The sequence below is a fragment of the Corvus moneduloides genome, chromosome 3 (genome assembly GCF_009650955.1).
Source record: "Corvus moneduloides isolate bCorMon1 chromosome 3, bCorMon1.pri, whole genome shotgun sequence".
NCBI lineage: Eukaryota > Metazoa > Chordata > Aves > Passeriformes > Corvidae > Corvus > Corvus moneduloides.
In genome coordinates this window covers 67,192,070-67,206,926 of record NC_045478.1, presented here as the reverse complement: position 1 = coordinate 67,206,926, position 14,857 = coordinate 67,192,070, and the positions used below count along the sequence as shown (strand labels likewise).

At 40.6% G+C, this 14,857-nt stretch overlaps 1 long non-coding RNA gene across 1 annotated transcript; it reads right to left on the bottom strand.

The window, feature by feature from the left end:
- Positions 1-672: 672 nt before the first annotated feature.
- On the bottom strand, positions 673-14,458 carry LOC116440833. The gene is made up of 3 exons (XR_004238776.1): positions 11,763-14,458; positions 11,164-11,244; positions 673-8,952 (listed from the first exon to the last, which is right to left on the bottom strand). It is a non-coding gene; the product is annotated as an uncharacterized LOC116440833 (long non-coding RNA).
- Positions 14,459-14,857: the final 399 nt, after the last annotated feature.

Sequence of the window (14,857 nt, the reverse complement as noted above, 5' to 3'; positions counted from 1 at the left end):
GTGTCATGTCACAAGAAGGAGTCAAAATCCCCTTCTCATTTACAATGTAAAGCAAAGCCAGTGAGCTGGGGATCTGCTAAGAGGAGCACGACCCTGTGTGGTGCTTTGTGCTTTGAAAAGAATGCTTTTCCTACTGACCTCTGTCAGATATGCTGCTGAGCACTGTGGGACAGAATTTGGTTACGGCATGAAGTATGGCATAGCATGAGATTGTCTGGTCAGAAATCCCACATGCTAACATTATTTTTTGAGGGATTAATTTAATTTCCTGTTGCCTGACACTGGTGACAGAAGAGTGTAAACTGCAGTGACACTGGATAAACATCTTGCTGCAAACTCCAGTAACATTTATATTCATGTAAAGCTGTAATAATTCAATTTTCTCCTGCAACTTTACTCCAGATATTCTGTTGGAGATTTGGCCGGCTATCATAGAAAAATAGTCTCTTACTTCCTTTTATATGTTCTGGAGTGAAAAGATGCACTCTCACTTACTCACACCTTCACAATGGGGAGGAGAATCAGAAAAAAAAGTAAAACTCATGGGTTGAGATAAGAACAGTTTAATAACTGAAACAAAGTGAAATATACTACCATTACTACTACTAACAACAACAACAAAATAATAATAATAATAACAACAATAATAATAGTAGTAGTAATTAAAAGAAAAGAGAGAGGAATAAAACTTAAGAAAAATAAATGATGCACAATAAAATTGCTCACCCCTGACCAATGTTCAGACAGTCCCCGAGCAGTGAGACATTATTTAGTATAAATAGGATGGGAATTTGGTCTGATAACATTTAAAAAATAGTCTCTTACTTCCTTTTATACATCTGGAGGGAAAAGATGCACCTTAAATTTCTGCTGTTGATATCCTCATGCCACAGAGGCATGCCTATCTGAGCAGACCTCATTGTTAAAGTCACTCCATTTAAATAGATGCATGTTTTGGTGGCTTGCTACAGTTTAATGGGAACTAGGTGTTTTAGCCTTTGCTGTGGTCCTTAATGCACAGCAACAGTAGTTGTCAAACTGATATTTCAGCATGATAGATTGTAGCTTATTTATCCTGTAACCTATCATCTGCAATGAGAACAAAGCTCATTTTTACTGGTGGGAAGAAATAATATTATTTTTCATGTATGTATTATTAAGATTCAGCCTAACAGAAAAGGATGATATTGCATGGCTTTTTCACAATCATGTGTATGTCTAGACCAGCCTACATTTGCCTAAAAGAAAAGTCATCATTTCCAGAGACTTTTTTTTTAAAAAAGGGAACTTTGGACAGTTGTGATAGAACAATAAATGATAACCCCTGGCAGAACTCTTCTCTTTGAAGGCTGGTGCCAGGTCAGGTGCTTGGAGGCAGGAAAGCCTCCAGTGCTTGCTGGCACTCCTGTGCATTTGAGTCATAACAGAAATGTGCACCATTAAAGTTCAAAATGCATTACTCACAGTAAACATGTAGCTCAGCCCCATCAGGACTGCCCATACCTAAGTCTATATGAATGTCAAATTTAATATATTCATCACCAGAATTTCTTCCTCTCGCTTTTTCTTTTGTGTACTCAGCAGAAAGGACCTATTAAGGCAGAATTTCTTGTCACTGGGCTTTCATGATTTAATTAACCAACTTTCAGTTCAGACAGTTTAGTGCTGCATCAGACCTTTATCTTTGCTCATCTCCTCTGCACAGGGGCTGCAGCAGCTTTCCACTCTGAGCTCCGTGATACACCGAGTCCTCCTCAGAGTGGTAAGATTTTTTCTGAGGATTTGGTTTGTTCATGTGCCTGCACACTGTAAGTTGATTTCCATCCACAATGTTGAGTTATCTCACTGCCACATCTGTCCTCGGACCCACGCTCCCTCTCCCCTCCCAGAAGAGAAACCTGTCATCAGCTGGGATGAGGAACTATATGATCTTTAATGTGCAGAGCTTTGTTGTATTTTCCACATCTGCATGCGCTAAATAGATGACACAGCATTTCCAGCTTTAGCCAACTTCCCAAGGTACTTGTAATTTTATTTCACAGCACGATGACGCTTCTTCTTCACTGTTTTCCCACTGGTCTAGGTACATCTTGGTTTGCTCCCACTGTTGAGCCAGCTCCCAAGATATCACCTTCTTCTACTCCCAAGGCTTTGAAGAAGGTGAGGGTCACAAATGCAGCTTCCTGAAAATTTCTAGCCCCTAAGGCTCCTCTTTGTGCTTGCCTTCTTTGTCTTGCAGATGAATTTATCTGTAGAAATGCAGAAACCCAGCCATGCTCTGCAAAGGGCTGACCTTCCAAATTTCACAGTATTTATTCTTTTGAGTTAACAGCACTTCCTATTTGTAAATAACTTCAAACTAAGCTCTCGACAAAGTCCAGCAGCAAACACAGCAGTTATGGGTAGGTTGTATCTCTTTTCTTCTTGTTGACAATGAAGCCTCAGTCTGTAATAATAACATCTGTATTATAGCTGGCAGAGCTGTGTTTGTGCTTAATCTTTTATCAATATGCTTTTTCTGTTATAATTCAGGGTGTAACTAAATATTTTCAGTTCCAGAGAAAGTCTAGCTAGATCATTGTTTGTGATTTATTTTTCCCCAGTCAAAAAGCCATAAACTATTGAAAAATACTTGCTAATGCATAAAAGATTGACTAAATCTCTATTTTAATACTGCAACAATGAAAATATCATCAGCAGATAAAGTTAATCCAGAAAAGCTTATAATAAATGGAAAATAATCACAAGACATCAGAGATATCATAAAAATGAGAAAATGCTAAGTTTATAGGCATGTGGAGCCAGTAAATGTTTAAAATCTCTTTGTTTTGAGTTGGTTGAAGCAGAGGCAAGTAGACACAAGAAAAAGTATAAATGAGTGCTTTATTCTGAAACTGAATTAGAACATTAAAGATAACATCAAGGACTGTGTGGAAATCCCCTGGATTTGTTTTGTAACTTTTTCCAGTGAATCTCTGGATATCAAGGGTAAGTGGATGACCACAGCTGGTGTAGGCTGTGTTTTGGTATTCCGCTTTTGCGGTGCAGACACACGGGGTGGGATTCATCTCTGTTGTCTTAGCCTTCCTTGACTACAAGGAATGTCCAGATGATTAGTCCAGATGCAGATGTTTACACTCTAAAGGGGACACATTTGATGAGCTGAATCTCACAACCCATTTCTAAGGACATGTTTCCTCTTGGAGAAAGTTAGGAAATCAGGGCAATACACAGGTTGCCTGTTTCTGCATAGCTTCCTGACTAATCAGTTTGATGCTGGGCAAACGACAGAGTCACTCAAAATTTATGGCAACGAGTGCTTCCTGAAATCAATGGGTGTTAGGCATTTAAATGCCTTGCATTTCTGGGAAATGAACCTCTCACTTCTTCCATTTATTTATTTGTTCTGAATAAAATTGGGGATGTAGCACTCACTTAGCTCTCCTCAGTAGTTCTGAGATTAAATTAATTGATGATTACAACATGCATTGACATTCTGAGGTGAAAGATCTGATATGTAAATAACAATAATTATTTCTATGTGTGTTGAGAACGTACTCACTGCACACTAACAATCCCATAGCTTTGGGATCAACTGAGTCTCACTTTTGGAGACATTTCCATTTTTCTGAAGTCACTTTGTCGTGTTTTCTTTCAGGTACTCCATGGGATATAGAGGAATCAAAATTAAACTTGCCCAAAGGGAGCATGTGAAACCACATGCAAGTCTCTGCATTGAACAACATCTAAATACTAATGAATTACCATTCATTACCGTTGCTTCCTTACCATTTCCTTGGTTATTTTAACAGTGTTCTAGAAATGTATTTGAATTCTTAAAAAAATTCTAGGTTCAGGGCCAACATGTTCTCAGTGTAGCAAATCAGACCAAAAGGAGATGGATGTATCAGGACAGGGCTGTTGGGAACAAGCGTTAATGGCAAGGCAATTGCCAAAACCAATATATCCTTCACAGGCATTAATAATGCATTCAAGAAAATAGGGTTTCCTTTGTAGCCAATGAAATTGCATCGAAGGTCTACCTGGCTCCATTATCAGTTTCTTTTCTGACAAAACAAAAATCTGAAATTTTTTCAAACAACAAGGAAAAGTACTGAGTTTCAGTTTTCTGTACACCACTTGCAGCTGGTTGCAGATAAGTGTTTAGCTTCTTTGAATCATAATGCAGTTGAGATGTACCAGGGAATTTGTGTACCAAGGCTTGCACAGTGATTAATGTTACAAACTGGGGCAAATAGATGACCCACTTGTTTACTCTGAGGTTATCAAGGGAGATGAGAATAAACCACTGTGGCATGAACAAGGAAGTGAAGTGAGAAGTTCATCTAGATGGCTTTTATCTATTTCTGTATTGACTTACTGACATAATCAAGGGATAAACACCCTCTTTGTAGTGGAAAAATATTCATAATAAAGATAAAATTGTGATTTCAGTGAGATCTGAGAAGAACCAATGAAAAGTTTTAGAATTACTAAATTCTAAGCATGAAAAGAAACAAAACCTCAGCAATGAGAAATACAAGGGCAAGAGAAACCTTTTCTGTTAGCTTGCCAAGACATCCGTAAACAGTTTTACCCCTGTAAAACTGTGAGCTCATATTGTGCTATTTGCTCACTGTGCCCCCTATTCTCTTTGTTGCTCTCAGGATGTAATACCCCACTTGGTAGTTTCCTGTATTAAAGTGCATTTGTTTCAGATGACTAGTTGCTAATTATCTATTTTACGCTGTCTGACTCCTCTTCCTCCTCCATATTTAGTTTTCCCATTTTCTTGGCATCTTTGGTTTGTACAAAAAAATATTAAGTTATGACTTAGTATTTTCTTCCTGGACAGAGACAAAAAAGTAGAATGAGATCAAATCTGGCACTGATCTCTGCAGAAAATAACTAGAGAAGTCATGTGGTAAAGATTTCTTATTGCCAACATATTAGTAATTACGCCAGGGCATCAGTTATCAGTTTAATGGGCATGGGGTTTTTTTGCCAGCAAGAGTTGCTAGATTTTCCTGTCCAAATATTCTACAATACCAAAACAAATACCTCACAAAATTCTATGTATTTGCTTTCATCAACCAGGCTAGAAATTGACATCAGCAAAGCACTGGATCAGATTTATTAAAGAAGATTTATTTTTCTAATAATTAACATAGAATGACAGTGGCTGTTTTCCTTCTTCTTAAGCAACTCTTGTAGGACTTGTGGATGTAAGCTGCATTCAAGAAGAAGTGATCCTATTTACTTGTACCACATATTAACAATAATTTCCATTACATTATTATTTAAGGTAAATGTTAGATACAGAACCAAGATGTTTGCTGACTATTTTCTCCCTCTATGCTTAGAATTTTATTATCTCCAAAGGATAATGACTGAGATTAATTGGATTCTAAAAAATCCCTTATTGGTTTTAGATTTTCTTCAATGTGGGTGCAATTCAGACTTGGGAAGATACACAAAATGTTCCTAAAGTCATCCTTGTACTAATGTTCATGTTCTGATAAAGCAGAATTCCTAAGAAAATCTAATCATTTTACTCAGTCCATTGACCTTCAGTTCCAAGCTGCAAGAAATTTTGACTTCAGACAAAAATTGACCTAGGGAGATGTCCTACAGTATAAAGGCTCTCCAGTGTCATTAACCTTTAGTAGCCCCTAATGTACCTATCTAATCCACAAGAAAAATAAGCAAAGTCAAACCCTTGAAGAACTTTTATACTAGGTAAAATTTTTTACCTACCTCTGTGGAAAAGGTGTAAACTACCCTATCTCCTGGCATCTGAAGTTAGACTTCAGGGAGTTTCAATCCCTGTATGTGGGAGAGATGTGTTCATGCTGTAAACAAGTCAGATGTCAAAAGAACAAGTGGATGACACACAGGGTGCTGGGTTAGGGTTCAACCGCCAAATTTTGGCATTATGTGGCAATGCAAAAAGTTCCCTACTCCTACATGTCTGCACCATCCACGCAACTCCACTGCTGTGCTCTGGCTAATGAGCTGCTCCAGCACAGCTGACAGAAGGACCTTTTGGTCCCTCAGTCTGGAAAATGTGATGCTCTTTATTTTTAATTCTATACAGTTGCTGTGTTGTACAAGGGCTAAACAAACTGCAAACACAGTAAATATGAGAAAATGGTGTGATGTTTGATTCCTCCACCAGGTCACTGACAATTTTCAAAAAGACAGCATTAATTTAGAAAAGAAAAAGTAATTAATATATTTGTACTAATATTTAATAGGAACACAAGTAAAAGAACTTAAAGTATATTTGCTATCAGAAGAAAAACTGCCATGTAAGTGAGAATTAAATAGCTCTTGGATTAGCTTATATTCAGGAGGAAAAAAAGCTCATGAAGAAATGAGGTATTTTTATTTTTCTAACTAAAAGAAATGAAAAATGACAAATTTACAGTAGACCAACTAACATTAGCTTCTATGCTGTCGGGGGCTCCATGGTAACTAGAAGTCAGCATGACCACACCAACACTTGTCTACGCTTGCTGAACCCTGAGGCTGGTTGCTAGGTTCCCCTTGTCCACCACCAAGCCTCTTGCAAGCCAGCTCTGCCCAGATTTGGGCTGTGTTCAAATGTCATTAGTTCCATCAGCAGTCCTTCCTGGTGGGATCCCAGGCGTGGTGCTGCCACAGAGCAGGTGAGATCTCTGGCAGCTCCCCTAGACAGAGCATAGCATAGCCCGTCCCCAGAGGAGAAATGAAAAATCCTTCTTCTACAGGGGATATTTCTTTCTCTGGGAAAGAAACACACCCTGGCCCCCTCATTGGTGGGCTGGTGTTGGAGCTGGCTTTGGACATAATCCAAGGGAAGTCTGTTAAGACTTTAACTCAGGAGAAACATCCTTTTGGATTTCCCTGTCATTCTCAGCTCCAAGGACTTTAGGTTGCAGCTTGAAGGACTGAGGACACGTCAGGAACATTTTTCTTCAGCAGATACATGCCTGACAGGTCTGAAGAGGAATTTTTCCCTTTGAAGGCTCTGTCTGGGGAGAGTCTGAGTGGTGCTTTTACAAGGTGGTGTGCAAAGAGGGGGTTTCCCACTTGTGACCACAGGAGATTACCATACTGCCTGCATAAAAAGAGTTAGTTACCAAGAAGAACAGCACCTGCTGACTCTCAGGGCAGACTGCTGGGCAGAATCTGGGTGAACCAGCCAGGGGTTCACACCAGTGTCCAGGTGCTTGGGCAGTGTGGTGGTGATGAGACAGCGCAGCACACCTCTGTGCAGCTGGCACCTGGCCATCTCACCTTCGGCAGGATTTCCATTTCTTTCCTCATTTCCATGCATTTTGTATGCCAGCAAACACCAGCACTGACACTTTACCCTGAAGTCCCCATGTCTGTAAGCTGAGGCATTTCCTGGCAGGGTTCTCAGGCAGGTCAGGGCATCCATCCTTGTCCAGCAATATCCTGGGTAATCCCTGAGTGCAAGAGCCAGTGCACTCCCCTTGGGCTCAGAGCAGTATGGAAAACTAGGAAAGTCAGCTCATTGAATCCTATTTTCACCCCAAGCTCAACGCAGCCTCCATCAGATCCCTCCACACCACACAAAATGCAGCCCAGAGTCTTGACGGTATATGGCAAAACCTCTTGAAATCTCTTTGTCTGCTGCTTCTATAAACACAGTCTTGGCTGAATCTGCTGGGGTTTTTTTTCAGGTTTTGTCATATTTTCTGTGAATTTTGAAAGCATAGGTCTCAGAAATCCCCCAAACAAGTGTGTTTCCAGAATGGGAGGAAGGAACACCTCAGCAGTGTTCAGCCATTCACCCCAATCCAAAATGTGCAGTGAAGCGTGAGCTAGATCTGAGTTTCTAACCACTGACATCACCCCAGTCACCCACAAGGATACAACCTTTTTTGCCATTAAATTCTGGTTCATCCATTCATCTCTTTTCAGAAAGATTCTCTAGAGATCTGGAGGCATGAGTGTGGATGGACACATTTACACTGCAACAGTCACTTGGAGCAGACCAATGCGCAGAGCTGTTCTTAGCCTTGCTCACAGCGAATGAACCAGGGTATCTGTGCCCTAAATAATTCCAGGCTTTGAAATTTCAAGGGAACTATAATTACAAATTTAAGAGGCAACATTTTGCAGAAGTAATTTTTCCTGAAAAAATCTGTTCAGGATGAAGAAAGAGAAAGCATACAGTTTTGTTGTTTTGTTGTTTTGGGTTTTTTTAAGACTGCAGCTAGCATTGTAAAGTTATCTCTGTCAAAACAGCGTAAGTTTTTTGCAGTATCATTGTACATAATGTCAAAACCTTAAGTCCTTACGTGGACTTACTTACCTTACAATATTACTGAAAGGCTGAATAAGAGGACAAGGTATATTTCCATCGTACCTTGCTTTCCTCCATAACTAACGTAAGTTATTTAACCAAAGAAACTAGTAACAGGAAAATGAGGTCTTGCTTTCCTCGATAACTAGCATAAGTTACTTAACCAAAGAAACTAGTAACAGGAAAATGAGGTCTTGCTTACAACATTATTTATCTTGTCACCAGAACTAAGTTTATCACCTAAAGATAATAACTGCAATTACAAAACCATCTTCTCACTGAATAACAGTGAGAAACAGGAAAAGATAAGTCACACCACACCCAGAAACTTTTCTTGCAGGTGATTTTTTTCCAGCCTTCAAATATTCACTTTAGTCCTCCTACTTCTAGCTTAATCAAAGACCATGTGACGAACTTAATCAAAAAAATTGCCCTTAAATACTCACCCAGACTCTATGAGTCTGCCTTCATGCCCATCAGCATTGCAGTGCATGGGCCCATCTCAGCAGAAGATCTCCCCCTGTCCTACCTCCTCTGTGCCTCCAGGCGTGAAGCGGTGGGCGGGATGCTATTCCACCAGGCCACATCACAGCTCCCCTGCTGCTTCTGTTTGGACTCTCTCCAGGGGAATATTGCTACAAAAGCATATTTTATTTAATTTGATCAATACCCACTTGAATGTAATGAAGGATTACTTCACCAGATGTTCCCTACTTTTCCCCTGGGTATTAATTACGCATATTCTTCCCCCCCTCTTCTCAGTAAGACACAGGGGAAACTAGCCACTGGTGATGGCTTATCTGTACAGATTTCATGTGGTTTGTCATCACAAGACAGGGTTTAGTAGATCATGCAGCTAGACTAAGTGGTTTATTCTGATTTCTGTCACTTTGCTTTTTTTTGTCCAAAGTCCACAGGTGGATGCTCTAAAAACAAATTCTGCAAAATTTAGATGGTATCTCTCCTCCTTAAAACCTCTCTACTGAAAATTTAAGTTGGAAGTATATAATGGTTCATGCAACCTCTTCCTTTCCCATGTCAAAGTAGTTCTAGTTCCTTAGACACTTTATCTAGGTACTTTTCAAACTTCTATGTACCTTAGGTGGAAACACTCAGAAGTCTCAGTTATTCTTTATTTCAGTTCATGATGAGTTGTTTTAGACATACTCTTATCTCCAGCTACATCTCTCCAAGCAACATGAAAATATTGTCATATTTTTTCAAAATGTCACAGGGACTTTCGTACATTTCAAACATGATTGTGGCCAGAAGATGTCAGACGGGAAGCAGGCCTTTGACTGCAGCGGCACATCCTGCACACTCATCTGATGTCCTCAAACAATGCCTTCAGTTCCCACTGCTGCACTGCCTTCCAGGGGCTGGTGGACCTCCAAAGCTTTCCTGTGTGCATGGTCTCCCATCTGCTCTGGCATGTCTCCGTGTTGGTGCTTCCAATGGCAGAGGCTGGGTGTGCTCAGAACGCTGAGCCAGCCCAGGCCTCAGGGCAGTGCCAGTGGTCGGCACAGCTGTTGTCGTGCAGTGAGAGTTGTCACACTGGCAGCTAAAGTAAGTTTCCTAGTGGGCAGATTCTCCTTCCCAGCTCCTCTTTTAGCCTTTTTTTTTGCCTCCCCTTTTCTTGCCACAGCCTCTTCCTGCCTGCTCGCTGCATTTCATCTTCCCGTCTGCAAACAAGCACTTTGCTCCGTGACCAGCCACCAGCCAGCTCTGTTCCAAACACACGGCTTTCCAGCATACAATCCTTGCTGGCCCACCCCGTGCTCCACAGCCGCCCTGGGAAGCCCTCAGCACTTCACAGTGGCTGCCTCTCTCTGCTTCGTCTCAGTGCTTCTCTCCCGCCTCAAGAAGGTGTGGCATCAAAAGAGAAGTGTTTGCTTTTGTTCTAGGAGGTTATTTAAGGCTGCCTGTTGCATAATTAGGAAATGTTTCCACCAAGTGATTAGCAGCCTACCCAGGACTATCTTTTTTTCACCATGCACTTGGGAGTACACCCAATCTTTTGCTTTGTGCTGAGCCATTTGCACTTTCCCCCGCAGTTCTTTTCAGTGGAAAGGGCCAAAGGCACGCTCATCTTCTGGGAAGAGCCTAGGAAGGCCCCAGGAACGGCTGGCGCCAGATGAGCTGCATCCATTCCCTCATCCCACATGGGACAGACAGGAGGGGCTCCATCTCAGCTGGGTAAGGCAGGGCTGGTTCTCACGCTGTCCCACTGCACTGTTTGTGTTTCAGAGAACGTGATGTGAGTGTACAACTTCACCTTGCCCCTTGCTAGCCAGAGCAACAAGCACTGCAGCAGATGAGGTTTTATTTCTAATCATAACAAAAGCAGGGACAATGCTACCTAATGGGCAATGAAAGAACTAATTCTCTAGACTTCCAATAGAAACAATCTAGTCGTCTGTAATCCTCTGGAGACGTTTTCTATACCTACCTTTTCTGAGGCATCCCCTTCCCAGAGGCATGCAGGTGCCCTCTCTCCCTCTTCACTCAGACTGTGCAGCGTGCTTGCACATGCCCCGTGGAGCCAGCAGCCCACACGTGTCCTTCGAGAGCTGCTGTGCTCTGCTTACATGGTCAAGGCTAAAAATGGCACAAGACCTTGGGAGAACTATTCCCTTAAGAACCACTTCCTGACATTTAACTATGTTTTTTCCTTTTTTTTTTTTTTTAATTTGGCTTGAGAAGTAACATTGCTACTATTTGTAAATGTTTCCTCCCTCTTCAATAATGTTCTCCATGTCTTTCCAGTGTCTGTTGAAAGCAGAGGAAAATACCACAGGCTTCAGTAGCCATCATGCATTATAGAGTTCAGTAAAATATTCACATACCACAGCAATGAGCAAGATACAGCGATGCAGGCTACAGCTTGGTCTTCAGAGCTTCATGAGAAGTTTTACCCATGTTTCTTTCTAAAAGAAAAAAAAAGAGTGACGACACACTTTATATGAATCAGGAAAACAACCCATACTTTCCTTAGCACTTAATTTGTGGACTGCACTGTGGTCGACTTGAAGGAGGCAGACAGTCAGTGACAGCCTTCCCAGTGAGCAGAGTCACTTGGAAGTCCTCAGGTTCAAACCCATCACTCTGAGGTCTGGGTTACCAGCACAGCAGAGGAAGGCACATTTACCTAAGCATCCTCATTCATTGATTAAAACAGTGAAAGGAGAAGACCAGAGAGGAGTCTCCTTAAATTTCATGCAAATTTCAGTATTGAGACTGGAAGTGACCCAAAGAGCCACTAATACTGTTACCGTCCCAAGGGGCACCACAAGCCAGGCAAGATGTTGCTTGTCAACACACTTCAGTTCTTCCACAAAGAAGGCCCTAGAAAACCCCACAGCTACACTCTGCCTCTCTACCTGCAGTTTTACAACTTGACATCCTTTTCCTGAGGAAGGTGTCACCTTCACCATACAGAACTGACCTGTTTTTACTCGCAGCTTGAAGTCTTCCACTGCCATCCTTAAATTCTGGTTGCAAGAAGTAAGCCAGTGCCTGGGTTAACACCACAAGCTTTCCAACAAAGCTTCCTCTTCACTTCAAACCTTGATTGTTGGTGGAACAATCTGATACCAAAGATAGCAAATGCTTAAAACTACAATTACAGAGCAGCCAGGGGTATTGTGTGTGGTTGAATAAGGGGAAGTACTTGACCTCATAGCACCCTTAGTTCCAGATGAGCAGTCCTGAGCCTTTTGAATACGTATCTGACAGCTTGCTTTTTTGTCCTTGAGGTTATGTATCATATTTTTAACGAAATAATAATAACTTCATATAGACATTTGCTGGTGGGTATTGATGACAGCTGCTAGAGGAATGCAGAACAAGCAGTATGTACCCACAAGAAGCACGGTACAGCTGCTGCAGCACATTTAACATGTAGTACTTTCAGCCATAGAGAGAAAGAAGGAAAAGGTGAACAAAGTATTCATTTTATGGAGAGAGGAATTAAGCACTGGAGTTCAGTTTCCAACAAACATAGCATTTAGATGAATCCTTTTAGAGGCCTGTCTGTGAATAAGATGATTTTGTGGGTTTGGGAGAATGTGTGGCAGTTCTTAAGTCTCCCACAATTTTCCTTTATAACCTAGACAAGTCATTTAACCTGTCAATGCTTCAGGTGTTGGTGTTTTTTAAATAGCATGCCTAGTAACACTGCTCTGCATAACATTTTCATACACTAGATCAGGTGTTTGAGACACTCTATATAAATGCATATTATATGTGCACACCCCAGCCTATCTTCTAGTGCTGGTGCAGCAAACAGACATCACCCTCATCTCTTGAATGATGTGACAATGTTTCTGTAAGAGAAGGAGATGGCCAGAATCAGGCTCACAGCTGACAAGCTCTACAAGGAGGCTCATAATCACAACTCACTTTCTATTTGGCGTCACAATGGGCAGTTTCATCAAGGACTGACTAAACAGAGGTGCAAGATTAGCTTGACAGTCTGTTAAGAAATCCATCATTTCCCCATTTTAGAAGGCTGCAACTATATGTTTTCTCCAAATTTGCATGAGTCTTGCTCCTGTTATTAGAAACAACAGACAGAACTTGGGACTCTTACCGGCAACTGACAGAAATGGACAAAAAGTTAATAAATAAATCACCACTTAGCATAAGAAAAGTCTCTAGAGTATGCTTGTGTTACATTTTATTTGCATACTTTGAAATTTACACTGATTTAAATTGGCATGACATTATTAAAAAATGTTTGAAAGGGTTTTGCACAATTTTAATTAAGTTTTGTAAATAAATTTGTAGTTGCCAGTTTACATGATATACCCTCGAGAAAGAGCCTTCCTTTCACCGAAAGACTAAGATGAAGGCAAAACTTTGATTAAACTACTTCAGCCTCAGATAAATCTCATTGTTGACACTTTCAGCTGACCTCAGTAGTTTTATTTTTAATATTGTAGGTAGTAATGTAAATTCCAATCTCACTGCTGGAGCAGAGAAAAGGTGTAGAAAAAACACTGTTGTCTTCATCTGGGAATTTGTGACAAGATTTTGAAGGCAATTGTCATGGTTGACAAGATACACCAGTCCCTCTCTGTGGGTCAGTTATTTCGGTAGCTATTGCCTGGCCTGCCTGCCATTCTCCACCACTGTTTCTTCTTGACCCTGGCAGTGCACATCAGAGTTCCCACCCAGGAACTCAGCCTTGCTGGGCAGAGAAGGTTTGTGGTGCCACAGTATCTTTACAGAAAACCCCAGTGATTAAGCCAGTGCTGTACTGACTGCTTACATTTCACTGTTTTATATGAAGAAATAAGGATCTATTTAAAATATTTTAGCAGACACAGATACAGAAGCAAAAATTTCCTATCACTGGGCACTCTTCATAGTGCTTGGGAAACTGGGATGCAGCATTGCTTTGGCTCAGACAGAACTGGTTTGAACTTTGGCTCCTTTCTTAAGATGAATCCACAGTTCTCACATTTTAAATGTACAAGAAACTGTTAAAGATTTCCTGTTAAAAAAAAATTACTCTTCTTTCTCTAATCTATGTAGAAATAAAACAGGTGTTTTACAAGGGAAAAAAAAAAAAAACTTAAATAATTTAGTTGCCTGACCAAGAATGAGATAGGTCAAGGAATCATAGATGGAAAAAACTTGCCATACTGAAGTCAGTGACAGATTTTCCTCTTGTCTTTCTGTGAGGCCAAGTTTCCACATTCTGCTTGTGAAATCAGCCTGAGTATCATAACAGTTCTAAAAACCAGGTAGTCAGGAAGAAAATGCATTAGAAAAGTTAACCACATCCAAAGTGGTTGAAAAAAACCTCACACAACACTTCATAATTAAAAAGAAGCAATGCTATCAAAGCAATATTCATAGTATCATGTCAGTTCTGCCAAAATACTATTTCACAAGAAATGAGAAACTCATGACATAATCAGATGGTCTGCTTAAAATTCTCATTAAAAACAAGTAACACTGAAACTGCAGATTTTTGTTAAAGTGAAATTTCTGTGTGAATCCGAGCTAGAGTAATTGCAGGCGTAGACTTCTTCTGCCGAATTTTTATCACTTAACTAGAATTCTTTGGTGACAAGTTCAGTATTAGAGTTTCAAAAATTTCAAAATCTTTTGTGAAAGAAATTCTTCAGTCCCTCTTAGTGATTTTTAATTTGCTTTCTTAAAGATTTTTAACATAAGAATTTGATTTCTAAATCGTAATAGAAACAAGCCAATGTTTAATATGCAATGTTTCTTACTCTGAGTGTTATATTTCCCTTATGGAATGGATCAACATTTTCAAATAGGGCAGAGTACCATTTCTGCACGCCCTCTCAGAGACACTGAAGAAAGTCCAGATGTGCCCAGGCTGCTCCCATGGCAGTAGGAATGCCATGAGCCCTTTTGAGTGCACCCAAGGGCAGGTCCTTCACAGCTGATCATTGATGGAAGGTTCAAGACCAAGTAACACACTAGGTATTTCTTTTCCATGATTTCTAGAGGAGGAGGCAAAAATAAGGGAGAAGCAGCAGAGGGAAGATGAGGGTCAGAAAA